At 38.7% G+C, this 15,043-nt stretch overlaps 1 long non-coding RNA gene across 1 annotated transcript; it reads right to left on the bottom strand.

The window, feature by feature from the left end:
* Positions 1-7,178: 7,178 nt before the first annotated feature.
* On the bottom strand, positions 7,179-9,421 carry LOC132609545 (uncharacterized). Its single transcript, XR_009570873.1, has 3 exons — positions 9,272-9,421; positions 8,455-8,505; positions 7,179-7,430 (listed from the first exon to the last, which is right to left on the bottom strand). It is a non-coding gene; the product is annotated as an uncharacterized LOC132609545 (long non-coding RNA).
* Positions 9,422-15,043: the final 5,622 nt, after the last annotated feature.

The following is a 15,043-nucleotide window of genomic DNA, read 5'->3' as shown; positions in this document are numbered from 1 at the left end:
GGAAGACAAATCCCAATGCTCAGATTATCATATTTGAAAGAGAAAGAAATGCAAAATATTAAGGGGAGAAATTGAAATTAGCTATTCTTCTCTATATAAACATACTTGATACACTACGAAAATTCCAAAAGGGGTCTATTTATTATCACATGTTATAAAATAAAGACTATAAGTAAATACACCAGAGCCAAGTATATACAGAGAGACTGATATATTATTAAACTCTGAACTGATTTATAAATGAACTAAATTGACATCCTAGTTATAGATGACAAGAAGCAGCTGCGAGGCTTTTCAGGAAGCTGTTGCGAGGCTTTTCAGAAGCTGCTGGCAAGCTGCCTGCTTGAGCTACTTGCAAGCTAGCTTGAGCTATTTGCAAGCTGCCTGCCTGCTTGATTGCAAGCTTGCAAGGCTTTTTAGGAAGCTGTTGGCAAGCTGCTTGTTTGAGCTACTTGCAAGCTATTTGCTTGAGCTACTTACAAGCTGCTTTGCTTAATTGTAAGCTTATCCAGTTGACTATATATTTGAATGGACATCTACAACACGGTGTATTTATAACACTCTCCCTTGGATGTTCATTAATAGATTTGTGCCTCGTTAAAATCTTACTAGGAAAAAACCCAGTGGGAAAAATCCAAGTGAGGGAAAAAGAGTACACATCTAGTAATGCGCATTACAAGCTGCCTCATTAAATACTTTACCAGGAAAACCCAATGGGACAAAATCTTGGTTAAGGGGAAAAGAGTACAACGCATAGTTTACTCCCCCTGAAGACCACAATTTAGATGTCTAAGTCTTTGCATTCCAATCTTGTTTACCATCTTCTCAAAAGTTGAAGTCGGCAAATATTTAGTAAACAAATCTGCAGGATTATCACTTGAACGAATTTGTTGTACATCAATATCACCATTCTTTTGGAGATCGTGTGCGAAAAATAATTTTGGTGAAATGTGTTTCGTTCTGTCTCCCTTTATGAATCCTCCCTTTAATTGAGCTATGCATGCAACATTGTCTTCATATAATACTATGGGTATTTTTGGTATCACACTTCAGGCCACATCTTCCTCTGATGAGATTTATCACTGATCTCAACCACACACATTCTCTACCTGCTTCATGAATAGCTATTATCTCAGCATGATTTGAAGAAGTAGCAACAATGGACTGCTTTGTAGATCGTCATGAAATAGCAGTACCTCCATATGTAAACAAATAGCCTGTTTGAGATCAAGCTTTATATGGATCAGATAAATAACCTGCATCTGCATAACCAACAAGATCTGTACTACCTTTGTTAGCATAAAACAGACCTATATCAGTAGTACCTTTTAGCTATCGCAGTATATGCTTAATTCCGTTCCAATGTCTCCATGTAGGAGAAGAGCTATATCTTGCTAGCAAATTAACAGAAAACGCTATATCAGGTCTTGTAGCGTTAGCAAGATACATAAGTGCACCAATGGCACTAAGATATGGTGCTTCAGGACCAAATAACTCTTTATTCTCTTCTTGAGGTCGGAATGGATCTTTACTCACTTCAAGAGAGCGAACAATCATAGGAGTACTTAATGGATGTGCATTGTCCATGTAAAATCGCTTTAAAACTTTCTCAGTACAGGCAGATTGATGGATAAAGACTCCGTCTGCTATATGTTCAATTTGCAGACCAAGACAAAGTTTTGTCTTTCCAAGATCTTTCATTTCAAATTCTTTCTTTAAATATTCAATTAACAGAAAGCGCTATATCAGGTCTTCTAGCGTTAGCAAGATACATAAGTGCACCAATGGCACTAAGATATGGTACTTCAGGACCAAGTAGCTCTTCATTCTCTTTTTGAGGTCAGAATGGATCTTTACTCACTCCAAGTGAGCGAACAACCATATGAGTACTTAATGGATGTGCGTTGTCCATGTAAAATCGCTTTAAAACTGTTATATCCCGTATTTTTGAACCTCGGAGCATCTGCTGGGGTGGGGCCCACATACCGAGATTTTTTTTGAAACATCTGAAAAGTCATATGTAAAGTTAAACACAACTCATGAAGTACCTTTGGACCAAATCAAAGTGGAAACCCTCCAAACGAATATTTTTAAGAAAACGTTTTCGGGTGACCTGACTTTGGGGGGCAAAAACTGTATTGTAAGTTTGGAATTTCGAAAATACCTTGAAATAGAAGTTGTAGATAATTGAATTAGCTTTCAATCCATAGGTCGTGGGTTCCCAGGTGACGTCGGTACAAGGAGTTATGAACGTTTTAAGGTCGAAAGGTCAGTGGGCTAGGCCCAACTCGGGACCAACCGAGTTGGCCCAAAAAAATAAAATAAAAATTTAGGCCCAATGTTTAAGGGGTGGCCGGCCAAGTGAGGCCCAACCCATGGCTTTAATGAATATTTCCATGTGCTAATTAATTAGAAAGGGATCACTATCCCTTAGAAGGTTCAAGAGACTTAGAAGAGAAAGAAGAGCAAAACAAGAGCAAAAAAAAGAAGGCATTTCGGGTTTGGTGTGGAAAATTCACCACCAAAAATCTTGTGTTAAAAATTTGTATTTTGTGGTTTCCTTACTAAGTTGAGTCCCCTCTTCAACTTGGTGTAGTTGGTTTGGAGAAAGGAGGCCTTGGTTCACCAAAGTGATCACAAATTCAAGTAAAGAAGACTAGAGGAAAAGGTAAGAATTTATCCTTTATTCTTGTGTTATGGAGTTTTGTTTGGGTTGTAGTATATAGAAATGTGTTGATTGTATGGAGAAATGGAAGTTTGCAAAGTGGGTGTGTGGTATATATGTGTAGCCATGTGTATTTGTATATTGTATAGCCAAAAATGTATAGAATTCATGTTGTATTCTAGTTGTGAATGTGATGGAATTTATGTTGAGAATGAAAGTGGAATAAATTTGATTGAATGGAGAAAAATAGCATATGGCCGTGTGGTATATTTGACTTGGGAATGAAATGGATTAAGTTTGTTTAGAGTATTGGAGTGTTGTTGTAATGCTTGATATGTAAATGAAGTTAGAATGATATAAGTTTGTATTGAATTGGAATGTAGAAACTTATGTCGTTTTAGTATGGTTTTTCCGACATTAAGGAAATGAAGTTGTTTGGTTGTTAGTTGTGATGACCATTGATGAATTTGGAAGTTGGAAACTTGTTATGAAGTTGTATGCCAAAGATTGGATGTTTTGCATAAGTTATGATTTTGGCGGAAGATTGTATATCATGTATATCGAGTGTATATCTTAAGGAAAACGATATGAAATGTTTCTAGAACTATATGGTCATGATCATGATGGTTGTTGAATATGAAATTATTGATCTTAGTTGAAAGTTGGGTTGAATTGAAGATTATGTCAACTTGTGAGAAAAATGACTAGTTGAAGGATATTTGTGTTTTTAATGTTCATTGTTGATATTGTTGTTGTCGTTTGGGTTGTTGTTGATGATTTATAGCCGAGTTGAATTCTCGGGGTGTCATATGTATAGGGGAAGTGCTGCCGAAATTTCGGTAGCCAAATATGCTTAAAGTTGAAATAATGGCATTAATAATTCACAATTGGTAAACTTGACCAATTGCAGTTTTTCGACGAAACGGGAAGTGAGTTTGGAAAAGCTTAAGGAGCGCGAAAGGTATGTAAAGCAAACCCAATTCTTCCCTTGGCATGCCCTAGTGTGTTAGGGTCGGATCCGGGCCTCGAAGGACCTCTTGGCCCTCGGAATCCGCAAGACAAAATTTCAGTTTTTCCTTCAGTAGAATTGAACCATTTTGATACGCTTTTTCTGAAATTATGCAATTTTGCTCTAAATTATTCAGAAAGTCATAGAATGTTTGTATAACCTTTTTAGGTGATACTATATGCTTAGAGGGCACAATTTGAGCCCGCCGCCTTGTTTGTCCCAAGGCGGGCCCGCTATTTACGGTTTTGCCCCTAATGTGTTAAAGCTTCCTTTTTAAGCGATTTTTGAAAGAAATGTTTTAATTACCCTACTAATCGCTTAACGAATATTATTTTAAATATTCTGTTAAATATTATAAATTATTTTGACACTCGGAATGACTTCGGGAAAGTTATACTTCTGTAATTTATTATGATATCCGAAATACATTTATTATGATTCCGTCCGACCCCATTGGATTTGTTTGTCTTTGATACGCTTCATCGAGTCTTTGAAAACATTTATTATATTTTTAAATTGCATTAGTCTCTCACTACTCCATTCGTGGATGTCCCAATGTTTCCTACACTGAGCCCGGGCCAGGATATGTTGTCAAGCGTAATTCTCTGCATTGTTCGCCGCGTCCCGATGTGAGGGGGCAGGTATACGCGTACATAGGTCTGTGGAGTATGATGTGCCATGTCCGCCTATTCTGATCTGATCTGTTATGGCCATTTTGATATGATATTATATGTTACGGGGCCACGCCCCTTTTCTGATTCCTCTGTATTGTGGCACCAGTGTCGGGAGGGTGACCACATTCTGTCTGCCGAGTCCCGTGTCAGGGACCGGATATGATATGATATGACATATGTTTCTGTACGCATTCTGTCTGTTTTGGAAATATGCATTTGACACTCTGGATTCTGTACTCATTTTCTGTAACCATTATGATTTGACTTCTGTGATTCCGCTTTACATATTCAGTACATATTTCGTACTGTCCCCCTTTCTTCGGGGGCTGCGTTTTCATGCCGCGCAGGTACTGACGACAGGTTCGCTGATCCACACGTTTAGGATCCTATTTCTGCTATTTGGGGCGCTCTCTTCTACAGAGCCCATCTTTTGGTACAGTCTGTCACTGCTATCTGGATATGTACTTTGTTCAGGGTATGACGGGGCCCTGTCCCGTCTTATGATTATGATATGTTCTGTAGAGGTCTGTGGATACATCTGTGTGGGTTCTGTACATATGTTTGGGATATTCTGTTCTGTGATGGCCTTATCGGCCTATGTGTGCCAAGTCTGCTTTTCTGCTAAATTCTGTAGCGACCACTAATATTATTATTATATTATTATTCTGTTAATATGCTAATTTGGGGTATCGGGTACGTATAGGTGCCCAGCTCGGGCACTGGTCGCGGCCCACGGGGTTGGGTCGTGACAAAAACGGTATCAGAGCAGGCAGATTGATGGATAAAGACTCCGTTTGCTAAATGTTCAATTTGCAGACCAAGACAAAGTTTTGTCTTTCCAAGATCTTTCATTTCAAATTCTTTCTTTAAATATTCAATTGCCTTTTGGAGCTCTTCTGGAGTTCTAATGAGATTTATGTCATCAACATAAACAGCAAGTATAACAATCTGATTTTGTTTTCTTAATAAAAACACATGGACAAATGGTATCATTCATATAACCTTCATTTATCAAGTACTCACTAAGGCGATTGTACCACATGCGCCCTGATTGTTTTAAACCATATAATGATCTTTGTAATCTGATTGAATACATCTCTAGAGACTTTGAACTAAATGCTTCAGGCATTTTAAATCCTTCTGGAATTTTCATATAAATTTCATTATCAAGTGAGCCACAAAGATAAGCTGTAACTACATCCATTAGATGTATTTCAAGATTTTCATGTACATCTAAACTGATGAGATATCGAAAGGTTATGCCATCCATAATGGGTGAATATGTTTCTTCATAATCGACACAGGGTCTTTGAGAGAATCCTTGTGCAACAAGGCGTGCCTTGTATCTCACAATTTCATTTCTATCATTTCTTCTTCACACAAAGACCATTTGTGGCCAACTGGTTTTACACCACCAAGCGTTTGGACTACCGGTCCAAAAACCTTACATTTAGCAAGCGAGTTCAATTCTGATTGAACTGCCTCTTGCTATTTTGATCAGTCACATCTTCGTCGACATTCTTCGATAGATTGAGGTTCCTGATACTCATAGTCTTTCATAATGTTCAATGCAACATTATATGCAAAAACATTATCCACCACAATTTTTGATAAATTCAAATCTATTTCATCACCAGTAGAACTTAATGATAGTTCTTTATTCACTTGAGTCTTGGGTTCACTGATATCTTCAGCAATATCAGGATTAATCAAATCTTGAATCTCACCGTGAGATCCTTTTCTAGTGTCATTTTGATCATTTTTCATGCTTCTTTTTCTAGGATTTTTATCCTTGGAACCCAATGGTCTTCCACACTTCAGACATGTATGGGATTCAGAAGCTATGACACTAGAAGACTTTTCTTTTGAGACATCAATTCGGATAGGCACATTCTCTGCAGGAATATGCGACTTAGTTATCCTTTTCAAATCAATAAATGCATCCGGCATCTGATTTGCTATTTTTGCAAATGGATGATCTTCTGGACCTCTATCTCACAAACAGGGGAATGTGGATCAAAATGAGAGAGTGATGAAAATTTCCACGCAATTTCTCTTTTGATTTCCTTTTTCTCTCCCCATAATTGTGGGAAATTCGTTTCATCAAACCGACAATCTGCAAATCGAGCAGTGAATAAATCTCACGTCAAAGGTTCAAGGTAGCGAATAATAGAGGGTGATTCAAACCTAATATATATTCCTAACCTTCTTTGGGGACCCATCTTAGTGCGCTTTTGTGGTGCAACCGGCACATATACAGCATAACCAAAGATTCGAAGATGAGCAATATTTGGTTTATGGCCAAATACTAATTGTGACGGAGAGTATTTATTATAATGAGTCGGTCTGAGACGAATAAGCGATGCTGCATGTAAGATAGCATGACCCCAGACAGTAGTTGGCAACCATGTTTTCATAAGTAGTGGTCTTGCTATTAATTGCAAGCGCTTAATAAATAACTCAGCAAGGCCATTTTGAGTATGAACATGTCACACCCCAACCCCGTGGGCCGCGACTGGCGCCCTACTTGGACACCCAGACAGACGAACATACCAAATCATCATATTATAGATTATCTCAGTTCTCATATTAATCATTTAAAACAGATTTGAAATCAAATATTATCTTAAGCGGTCACGCGTGCCAAAAAAATATCATATCCAAAGTCAAAGGGAGCGGCGGAATACACATCGCCGATTATAAGCACATATACAAATATACAGGCCATTCTGGCCGTATCCAAATATGATAGGTTGGCGTAATATACATCGCCAGATACATAAACGTATACAGACAAATGGGCCGTTTTGGCCATAATAGTAAACGGGACCGCACTAAGATGCAGATCACAAACAAACGCACACACATAATGCCCATGACCCACATATATGACTACATGCCTCTACAAATCAAAACGAAGACATATGACGGGACAGGACCCCGCCGTACCCAAATAGTCAAATGTACAGAAACATATACGTAGCAAAAAAACATATGTACCAAAATGTGGGCTCCGGATCAAAGGAGCACTCTGTGATAGCAGAATGTGGGTTCTACACTGGCAGATCACGAACCTCTGTACCTGCGGGCATGAAACGCAGCCCCCCGAAGAAAGGGGGGTTAGTACGAAAGATGTACTGAGTATGTAAAGCATAGAGTACAGAACTACGAACCATAACTGACATAAAAAAGTACAGAGAGAAAATACCGAATCAGTACATCAGAGTCTGTGCTGAAAGCATATGTATATATATATCATGCAAGTAAAAATCATGCATAAGGCTCAGGAACGTGGTCACCACTCCGACGCTGGTGCCACACACAGCATACTCCAGAAGGTTTCAAATCTCCGTACATCTCCAAACACACATATCATCATAACATATCACCAGCCATATCACAGCATAACTCCAAACGGAACCCGGCCCTATGGCGAGGTCTCGGGAACCGTAACACAGCATACAGCCGAATTTATCATAGCGCGCACGAATCATAACCGGCCCGGGAACCGGTGAACGAAGTCATAATAAGGGCACGAGCGGAGTCGTGAGCAAACAATGCAATTTATATATCAAAACACCTTTTGAAACTTGATAAAATCATATGTTAACTCATTAGTCAAAGTAGTTCGAACCATTAGCCAATACGGGGTTAATCTCACAAAAGTATTTCCAAAATGGTATTTATGGTTCAAAATATAATTTAGAATATCGTGGCAATCAAAACATTATTTTACGATAGCCAAATTCATAATCAAAAGTCCATTGCCGACATTATACAAAAACGAGCCTAATAGAGCAAACAAAGGAATCTCGGGTTTAGCGGGCCCACCTCTGGTCAAGTCGATGTGGCGGACATGAATCACGGACATTTGGGGTCTATGGAATCACACATAGGAGTTTCGAAGCGATTCGATTACATTTACAAAAGTTTCGGACATTTGATCACTTTTCAACAAAATATGAGTTTTATAGTTCAATTCAATTGAATGAATAGTACTTGATTTCCAATTCGGATTTCCATGAACAGAATTGCCTCCGGGGCTCAAATATCGACCTAGTATACCTAGGAGATGCCAAAAGAAGGAATGGGATAGCCTTACATACCTTTCGCGCTCCTTACGCTTGTCCAAAATCAAACTCCGTTTCGCCTAAAACCTACAATTGGTCATAGTTGCCAATTAGGAATTGCAATACCTTAAGAATTCACTTAACTTAATATTTGTCTACCGAAATTTCGGTAGCACTTCCCCTATACGTATAACATCCCCGAGGCTTAGCTCGGCTCAATATATCAACAACAACAACCCACAATACCAAAGACATCACGAATCACAACAAAATAGATCTAACGTCAATATTCTTCTTTTCTACATAAAGCGACGACTTTCATTCGAACTTCGCAACATCAAACTAACATCAACATTATCGTATACATTTACTCACTCAAGATTATTCAAACATATTCCAAAAATATTCCAAGCAATATACATGAATTCAAGTAATCCGTCACTTTCCATATTCCATCCGAAACTTCAACGAATGCAACAACACTACCAACTCACATTGTTTCCTTCCAAGTTCATTACCAACAATCAAAATTCACATTTTAGAATCTTGTTTTCATAATTATATAAAATCTACATTAAATTCACATGATTTCCCATAACAACCTAAAACCATTTTCAATACCAACTTGATTCATTAAACTCTTATTTACATCACAAACACCACAACAACACAACTAACAACTAGATGGAATTTAATTCATCACTTTCCATCATCACCATGGCACACGACCATGCACCTACTCACACACATACACGGCTATGCCCACACACATCACAATCCCATCGTTTTCATTCAATTTTAATCATTATAACATATATGCTTCTTCCATAACATAAAAGAATAAGATTCTTACCTTTTTCTTCAATTTTCCCCTTTCCGCAAACGGAGTTTTCTTGCCAAACTAATTATACCACGTTGTAGAGGGCCTTAAACTCATCAAGAATCCAAGAAGGAAGAGATTTTTGGATCAAAGTCTAAAGACTTGGAATTTTTTTTTTCTCTTGAAGGGGGGTCGAAACCCCCTCTCTCTCTTGCTCTTCTTTCTTTGTTTTGTTTCATGAATGTTCTAAGGGATATAGATATATATATTGTCCCTCTTATCTAATTGTCACATGAATAATTAATCTTGGGCTTGGGCTAAGGCACATTGGCCGGCCACCCCTATTAAATTGGGCCTCAATTCTCTTTATTTTATTTTTTTAGCCCAATTCACTTATGGATCTTATTTGTAATTCCCGAAACTATTTTCCGAAATTCCAATTTTTGCCCTTGGCCTTCTTCCGTATTCCCGCAACGATATTTTTCATGAATAACACACATGTATGAAATAAAATCAAATATAGCCCTCCTTTCCTACAAAGCAAGATTGTTTCCAAATTTTTTTTCCAAGTGCACAAAAACGCGGGATATAACATTCTTCCCCCCTTTAGAACATTCGTCCTCGAATGTTAAATTAGTCTTATAGGGTTTGACAAATATTTCGGGGGAGTTTCTTCTTATGAGTAGCACACATAAATCACTTACCGATTAATATAAAAAATTTAGAAATTTAATTACCGGTAGGTGTAGAGAACAAGTGAGGACACTTCTTTTTCATTCCGTCCTCTACTTCCAAGGTCATTGCCTCTCCATTATTGTTTCGCCATAAGACCTTAACAGAGGGTACATCTGTGGTGCGTAATCTTTGCACCTGACGATCCAGAATAATTACAGATTGTTCTTCATCAGACAATTCTTTCGTCACCTGGAAGGATCACCGACACATTTCGGAGTATGGATACAGGGAATACCGGGTGTACAGCCTCCAAATCGGATGGTAAGTTTAGCTCATAGGCGACTTCGCCTATTTTTCGAATGATCTGATATGGCCCGATATACTGCGGATTAAGCTTACCCTTGTACCGAACCCCATTACGCCCTTCACAGGCAATTAATCACGTCCGACCCAATTAATTTAGTCTCGCTCACGTCGAACTAACCAATCAGAGATCTACATTTTCTACCATATAGGGCCTCGTACGGTGCCATCGGGGTATTGGAACGATAACGATTATTATAGGCGAATTCAATAAGCGAGAAATAATCATCCCCGCTACCTCTGAAATCGATAACACAGGCCCGCAACATATTTTCCAGTGTCTGACTAGTGCGCGCGGCCTGTCCGTCGCACTGAGGATAAAATGCTGTGCTAAGACTCACCTGAGTCCCCAATCCTTCCTGGAACGACTTCTAGAAAGTAGCTGTAAACTGGGCACCTCTATCGGTTATAATAGATACAGGGATTCCGTAAAGTCTTGCTATCTCTTTAACATATCATCTAGCATATTCCTTAACCGAATAAGTAGTCCTGAGCAGGAGAAAACGAGCTGATTCCGTTAGTCTATCGACAATAATCCAAATAGAATCGTATCCGCGTGGAGTGCGCGGTAAACCTATAATGAAGTCCATGTTAGTCATTTCTCATTTCCAAACTGGAATTTCCATTTCCTGTAACAATCCACCGACCTTTTGATACTTGATCTTGACTTGCTGACAATTTGGGCATTGGCCAACGAACTCTGCAATGTCCCTTTTTCATACCGTCCCATCAGTATAAATATTTAAGATCATGGTACATTTTAGTGGATTCAGGATAAACAGAATACCGAGTATCGTGCTTCGCTGGAAGAAACATAAATGTGTACACAAAGTTTCAAAATGGTCTTTAAGTAAATAATGCAATCCAACCAACCTTTCAAAATAAGTAACACACACTAACATACTTCCTTTAAATAAATAATGAAACACAACATACGTGCAGCTTCCGGCACCGTATCAATAATAGCCCTTTCGGGTAGCCGCTTCCGGCTCAATATCGATAATAGCCCCTTCGGGCAGCCCTGCAACATCAGGCACACATAATCTGTCTCTGTACAATAATACCCCATCAGGTGCAACCTCAAGCTGGGTCCTTTCCTTATCAAGGGTTGTATCTCTATATACTGTACCAGAATAGGGCCCTCAACCCGGCACTGTTTTACCTTTTTCCATAACTGATAATTCAACAATTTCTCGAACAGAAATTCCAGTATCTCTAGAATCTACCAAACGGACTCCGAAGCTGACTAACTGATAAATTGTCATGAACCAATTCTTTCTTATCAGACTGTACATCAGTCAAACTGCCTATGGACTTGCGGCTAAGTACGTCAACTACCACACTAACTTTTTCAGGATGATACAACATATTGACATCATAATCTTTCAATAATTCGAACCATCTTCTCTGCCGCAAATTTAGCTCCTTTTTCTTAAAATATACTGGAGGCACTTATGGTCCGTATAAATATCAACGTGGACCCCATGCAAGTGATACCGCCATATCTCTAAAACATGAATCACCGCAGCTAATTCTAGGTCATAAGCGAAATAATTTCTCTCGTGCGGTTTGAGCTGTCGGGGAACATGGACTGTAATCCGACCATGCTGTACTAGTGCAAAACCTGTCCCAATACCAGAAGCATCATAATAAATAACTTGCCCGTCTGCCCCTTTAGGAAGAACTAGGACTGGAGCTGTAATTAATTATTCCTTCAGCAACAGGAAACTGCATTCAAAAGTACCGGTTCACTGAAATTCCACTGCCTTCTGAGTTAGCTTCGATAATAGTGTCGTAGTAGACACAAAGTTCTCCACAAATCTTCTGTGATATCCGGCCAATCCCAAAAATTATGTACCTTAGTCGATGTCGAAGACCTAGGCCAATTCTTTATCGCTTTGATCTTGTGTGTGTCCATTTTTTCCATTCATACTTACTTTACTTCACTTTCATCCGCTTCCCCCCCTTTGGGGTTATACTTATACCATATTCATGTCTTTTCTTTCTGATCTATAACTTGATTTTCTTCGTGTAAGACCTTAACAAAATCACGAAGCGATGAGAACTATCGACTATATAGTACAAAATCTTATCCGATAGCTGGCACTCAAATAATGTAATTAATATAGCAATTTATCTTTTAATAATCATATCCTTCCTTCGTACCCATTCCTTATCCGTCGTTCTGTTTTTCTCGATATCCGAATTATTTGATATTCACGTGATTCATCATTCCATACCATAGGTTTTCCTTTGTCCTACACTACTACATTTTAGTCCGTTTTCGCAAATAATTTCGTGCTTTGCCCGTTGACTCTTTTAGAGGCTCTGCTTAATTACGTTTCTTACGGTTCACTTTTCCTGACATTCTTGATGTTCTTACCTTCCACTCAATTATTCTCTTTTCTTTCCAAACATCGTTGTATTAGAATCTTCCAATCTCAACCGGTAGCAAAATGAATATCAGTTTATTTCGTAACATCTGTACCATACCTTTCGCTTTGTCTCATAAATTCTGTTCAGGTAATGTCTCCCATATACTACAACATTGGCTATTAGAGTTTACCAATCGATCGACATAGTCATAAATGGGGGTCCTACACATACACACACATATATATCACTGCCATTTCTTTTTCAAGATATCTTCAGTCACGTTTTCAAACTTATTCTAATTCCAGAGCTGCGTTGCTCTTTCCTCCCTTTTTCCAATCTAATCCGTCTCAGCCCACGTGGCCTCTATAAAGGTTCTAACCACTCCACATACCCTAATTCCTTTTAGGTTACCCCAAATTTCCTACTCGTCTCTTATATCTATATTCGTGAAATTTTTTGTACATTTCCCAGGGGGTCACCCATCCCAAAATTGCTCTGGCCCTGGCACGCTTAACCTTAAAACTTTAATGCATTTAGACGCATTAAGGCCGGTATAATTGCGTCAATTGCCCCGCACGGCCTTTGTCACGTAATTTAAGACAAGTCGGGGTCTTAACAACCTTTAGAGCATTCTCGTAGCGGGTCCCACCCCGATCTAGGGAGAATTCTTTTACGTTTTCTGACTATATAATTACCGTGTCGCCCCTTTCTAAATCCTTAATATTTACCTTCACCTATTTATATAATCCTGGACAACCCACAAGTTTAAATTTTCATTCCACAATTTCCATCTCCAATTAACCGATGAGAATTAATAAAATATTACTGTAGGGCGTTCTCCAACCACCAGCAGAAGAAAACTAGAGTCCGACGAACATCGCGGAATCTTTTAGTACTTAATTCACATAATTACCTCCATATTTATATTTTTCTTTTTGAGTCGTGAGCGAACCATTTAATTCCCAACTGCCTGTTATACACTTTGTATTCTTCCAATAAGATAAAACTTAATCGTTGGACAATTTTTCCCTTCAACATAGGCTTTTCTAAAGCAAAATGTGGTTGGAACATATTCTGGTCCGTTTAAATGAATTGGGAATTTGCTACTCATATATACTTTCTCGAGATAAAATTTCCCAAATAAGGATAATGCTTCTTACGAATGACATGGAGGGTATCTCTTAAACTTTAATCCAACATAATAGATTTATCCTATCGGTATCGACTTTCAAGACATATTAAGAATTTATGTCTCATTTTCCCTTTCGCATTTCTAGAAAAATTTGGGCAGAGGTTCCTCTGTATTTCTTACTATCCCAAAACCTGCACACAGGAAATACCAACCATGCCTCACAGGGCCAACACATATACGTACATATATATCATATCATATCACATCGTCGCCACACAGGGCTAACAATTTCAAATAAAAATATAAAGATGCCGAGGCTTACCTCACATGTCCAACTCAAACTGCACCTGTTACACTTTCCTGTTTACTTCCCTTTTAATTTTCAACTTTATGTTTTAATCGTACTTCAAATACCTTACCCGGCATACATCTTTCACACCATTGCTTACCTGTGTACTGTGTAGCTTCCAATATCATTAGCCACCGTCTTCTGTCGATGCCGTTCTTGGGCTGAAATCAAGGGTTAGTAGAAAGGAATTTCATTTCCTACGGCTGGCTCTATCGCACGATCTAAGATCGAAAGAAAGGTAACATCCTAAATGCCCTGTAGCCTCCTGTTTATAGATGTGGTACACAACACACCGATAAACAAGACTCTATGAGACACGGCCTGTAGACATTCCGAGGACAAACCGCTCTGATACCACTTTTGTCACACCCCAACCCCGTGGGCCGCGACTGACGCCCTACTTGGACACCCAGACAGACGAACATACCAAATCATCATATTATAGATTATCTCAGTTCTCATATTAATCATTTAAAACAGATTTGAAATCAAATATTATCTTAAGCGGTCACGCGTGCCAAAAAAATATCATATCCAAAGTCAAAGGGAGCGGCGGAATACACATCGCCGATTATAAGCACATATACAAATATACAGGCCATTCTGGCCGTATCCAAATCTGATAGGTTGGCGGAATATACATCGCCAGATACATAAACGTATACAAACAAATGGGCCGTTTTAACCATAATAGTAAACGGGACCGCACTAAGACGCAGATCAAAAACAAACGCTCACACACAATGACCCATGACCCACATATATGACTACAGGCCTCTACAAATCAAAACGAAGACATATGACGGGACAGGGCCCCGCCGTACCCAAATAGTCAAATGTACAAAAACATATACGTAGCAAAAAAACATATGTACCAAAATGTGGGCTCCGGATCAAAGGAGCACTCTGT

The sequence above is a fragment of the Lycium barbarum genome, chromosome 9 (assembly GCF_019175385.1).
Source record: "Lycium barbarum isolate Lr01 chromosome 9, ASM1917538v2, whole genome shotgun sequence".
Lineage (NCBI taxonomy): Eukaryota > Viridiplantae > Streptophyta > Magnoliopsida > Solanales > Solanaceae > Lycium > Lycium barbarum.
The sequence above is the reverse complement of the archived record's forward strand: the minus strand, read 5'-3'. Positions and strand labels throughout refer to the sequence as shown.